Source organism: Ochlerotatus camptorhynchus, unplaced genomic scaffold (assembly GCF_037179485.1).
Source record: "Ochlerotatus camptorhynchus isolate MF236.1 unplaced genomic scaffold, CSIRO-AGI_Acam_v1.1 ptg000493l, whole genome shotgun sequence".
NCBI lineage: Eukaryota > Metazoa > Arthropoda > Insecta > Diptera > Culicidae > Ochlerotatus > Ochlerotatus camptorhynchus.
The window spans coordinates 1,348,379-1,352,670 of NW_027040978.1; the positions used below are offsets into that span (position 1 = coordinate 1,348,379).

A 4,292-nucleotide genomic window follows, 5' to 3' on the forward strand; every position below is an offset into this window, starting at 1 on the left:
ATGCCGATCTTTTTAGCCAAATCACGGCTTGAGACGTTGGGATTTGCTTTAATCATCCGCTTCACCTTTCCCTCCGTCTTTTTGTTCTCCGGTCCCGGTTTTCTTCCAGCTCCTTTGCCGTGGTCCAACGTCAACCGCTCCTGGAACCGCTTCAACACTCTGGAGACGGTTGAATGGTGAATGTTCAACATTTTTCCCAACTGCCGGTGCGACAGGTCAGGAAATTCCAGGTGTTTGGAAAGAATTTGTTCTCTCAACTCGCGTTGGTTCACCTCCATTTTCGTTGAATCGAAAAACACGACTTCGAGTTTGACAGCATATACACAATACACATCAATGAGAAAGTGTGCAAAATTTGGTTGATTTTTACCCAATGGTAAAAAAGTTATACCCTGTTGAATGTGTCGCAATAATTTCGTGTTCGCCCTTTAGTTCTCGCAAACTCCAGTTCTTGAGATTTGCTACTGCTCGATATCGGTGTGAATATCTGGTTTAGCACAACACGTTTGCTCCGCCGTTTTCACTGTCTGGCGTCTTACCGTCTTCCTTCATATTTTTTTTGGTTTTTTCGTTTCTCCACTCTTGGAATTCCCGATCTGCCACTGTAACGCGGGTTTGTTACCGGTCACAAGCTGCTTGATCGTTGTTTTTGTCCTTTACGAACACGTAGCGTTCATCGATCTTTCTCCTGACCTCGGTCATGTTGGTTCTCGCAAACTCCAGTTCTTGAGATTTGCTACTGCTCGATATCGGTGTGAATGTCTGGTTTAGCACAACACGTTCGCTCCACCGTTTTCACTGTCTGGCTTCTTTCCGTCGTACTTCATATTTTTTTTGGTTTTTTCGTTTTCTTCATTTTTGTTTTTTTCTCCATTCTGTTGGGTCCTCCGCTATCTCTTTGATATCTTTTGATATCATCCGATTACGCGCGCGCACATACGGGACTTCTCAACTTTGCGAAGCCCAGCAGGGAGAACCACTAGGATCGCAGAGAATACTAAGTTCTTACTTTGTGAAGTTGTTCGATTAGCCGACTGGGAAGTCGGGTCGAGCTTCAGAATAAGAATCTCTGGTTTATTGAAATGCATTTTCCTTTTATACGATTTGGGTGAGACAATCATCCTAGCAATATCGGAAATAATGGTTATATTTTGGTTGAGCGCCCGGCGTTGTCATTCGATAACCTTTCTTGCTGCGCGAACTAGCGAGGCCCACCCAGGAATGGAGGAAGAGGACGAGAGAGCGCTGCAGTTCTAGTTACGAGTGGAAAACATATCGGACGCGTAAAGTTGCATAATTGCTAAAAACTAAAAATGGTTTACTCGGGAATGCACTGTATAGCTGTCTGCATTGGGACAACATAATTATTTAACGCCATTTTCTTTAACCTCTTTCCTAGACGTTTGCTCAGGAACTGGGTTAAAAGAATTTTAATTCCTCGAGAGTGGAATTCTCTTGATTGTCTGAATTGCTATCTTCTAAATTTTCGCTACTGGAGCTTACTTCCTCTTCTGTCTTATGTCAAACTGGTTTCAAAAATACTCACTGAATTTCGTCTATATTTAACATTCTTTTCCGGGATAACTGCAGTTGAATCTAATATCTTTAATGATAGATAAACTTTTGTTTTGATATAGTCGTAATCATCTGTGAATTTATTCCTGTGAAGGGATTCTAAATTCGTATTTTCCCAATATTGCTTCGAATTCTTCTAAGGCATCAGTTAAAAATTGCCTTTTTGCTAAAATACCAGTTAGAGATCTTGGTCTCGATTTTCACTTTTGCAAAGGTCTATGTATTCTCTTTCTATATATTCTTTAATTTCGTCCAATTTAAACATTGAGTTCTAATTGTGTTCTCACAATGTTTTTATATCTCGAATCTTACAGGACTCTATTTGTGACTGGAGTGGGAATCTCGCCTTTCTTATCTTGGATCCAGCCAAGCCATGCTATGGCGTCCAGATCTTTTGGCATGCCTTGATGTACCATCTCAGCTCCTTCAGCTTCCATGTCAACCGCTAGGTTTGGTGGCAATCCAGTGTTAGAGAACTCCTGACTGAAGGTGTTAAAACGCCCGAATACAAAGCTTATGACAATAGCATTTGCCATTATTGAAATTTTGAGGGGAGTGCCCACTTGCCTGGCTCGGACAGATATCTGAGATTCATTAGAGATCCCGATCGCATGCACAAACAAATGGAGATCCGGGTTTACTTGCGCGGAATATGGTGATTTATCTGATAAATATAGATCTCGAAAGTAAAGAGAGTATGATTTAATGTGGTCCATTTCCTCTCCACCCTTTGTAATCCTTTCATATTGGTCAGCCACCGGGCGTGTCCATATCCATTTGGCCAGCTCTCCTATTCCGAGACCTAGCATCTTCATGATAGAAAAGGTAGATACAAGAATGGAGCAATCTTTCATTCGGCTAATGATCGAGCCCATTCTCATCTGAGCGTAGTCATGATTGGGAGTTTCCGCTAGGAACATGTCCATAAAGGCCATGCACTTCATCAAGGGAGGGTATGTGAGCCAAGATTTGTAATGTACGTATACATTATCTAAGGCAATCTCCTGGCCCTCTGGCTGGGTGATGAGAGCATTCATGTGGACTAGAATGCTGTCCCTGTAGTCTTCTCTATCTATGGATATAATCCTATATACACATGCAATCGCTAGCAAGTAACGTCTTAAGAGTGTCTTATTCATAGGCACAGCTTCAGCTAGTACACTTAAAGGACTTTGCAGTTCCGTGCCAGGTTACGGATGTCAATCCTGTCCCCACGTCTTCCTATGACTCTATCAAAAGATGTCCAATCATCTTGCAACGCATATTGAGTTTTCGATAATTCACACCACATGAAGGCCACTGCCACTTCAACTGGTAATGTACCAGCAGCAAACTGTGTCTTGATGATAGTATGAATTCGGGATCTGAGAGCATCAGTTATTAGATGAACTTCCATACCAGGTTTCAGATTAGGGTTTTCGGCGAACCATTTTGAAGGGTATTGAACTGGTCGCTCACTAGCTAATTCAAATTCCGTGAGTTCCGTTCTCTTATTAGGATCTCTATTTATGCGATAGACATTTGCTTCGTCTTCCATCCTGAAAATAGATATGATATAACAATGTACTTTAGTCCAACTGGATATCCAAGAAATATGAGTGTTATTTAGTAGTATTCAAATATGTTCCGTTGAGATTTCGGCGTCGGAAAGAAAAACTAGCAGCACATACGCGTGCCTTCAGTGTCTACAGTGTTAATGCCTGTGATTTATTGTATTCCTCTTACTTAAATACTACGTTTACATTTTACCTACTGACCCGAGTGGAGAAGGCGTAGAGAAGAAAGTCCAAACATAAACATGGGCGTGCGCTAAGGTGAATCATTGCGCCGCATTCTAACGAAGGACAGGGGTTGTTTACCTGACAATGCTAAATGCATTGTCAGGGTGATAATGGCCAATGATTGTTTACGGCTGGGCTTTCCAGATGTTTTGGAAAGTCTGCAAAACCCAACGGTTACAGTTTATGGCTTAACTGCTGATTGTAAAGGACAGCGTAAGACCTTCTAAAATATAGAGAGTAGCTCGGATGCTACACCTCCCCCCTAAAAGAAAATGGTGTAACCATTTCGAAAATTTATTTAAATATTCCGCCTCTCGACTTGGGTTCACAATTTTTTTTTTTGTAATTTTCTCTTGGTTCGTTTTTATTTTCGCTTTTTAAACACTTTTTATTACTCTATTTTTATGCACTAATGTTTTCTTGTTTGTTATTGGGTGTCTAATAGTGCAATTAGGATCTTCAACTGTTTCAATTATATATGGCCCTATATAGAATGGATCCAGCTTCTTCCGATTCTCGTTCTTGATATATACTGATTCTCCAATATGTAAACAAATTGGATTTATATTGTTATTTGATATTGTCTGTCGTTTTATTTTGTTGGAGATAAGATTTTGTCTGGCTATTGTATTTGTATTCTGTAGTCTGAATTTAAGTTCCTTGTCATATTGTTCGAAGTTGTATAGTGGGTCAATTTGTACATTGTCCGTCTTTGAGCCATACGGTAACCTTGCCTTTCTACCAAATACTAACTCATATGGACTAAACCCATGTTCTGTATGAGGTGTTGTGTTGAATGTAAACTCGTAAAATTTAACCCAATCATCCCAGTCATTCTGGTGAGTATTGGTAAAGCATCTCAGATATTCGTTCAAACATCTGTGATTGCGTTCCAAAGCTCCAATTGACTGTGGATGGTAGGCTGTAGCAAATGTC

At 40.5% G+C, this 4,292-nt stretch overlaps 1 pseudogene; it reads right to left on the reverse strand.

Annotated features, from left to right (window-relative positions):
- Positions 1-88: 88 nt before the first annotated feature.
- LOC135712562 (uncharacterized) lies at positions 89-3,189 on the reverse strand (annotated as a pseudogene).
- Positions 3,190-4,292: the final 1,103 nt, after the last annotated feature.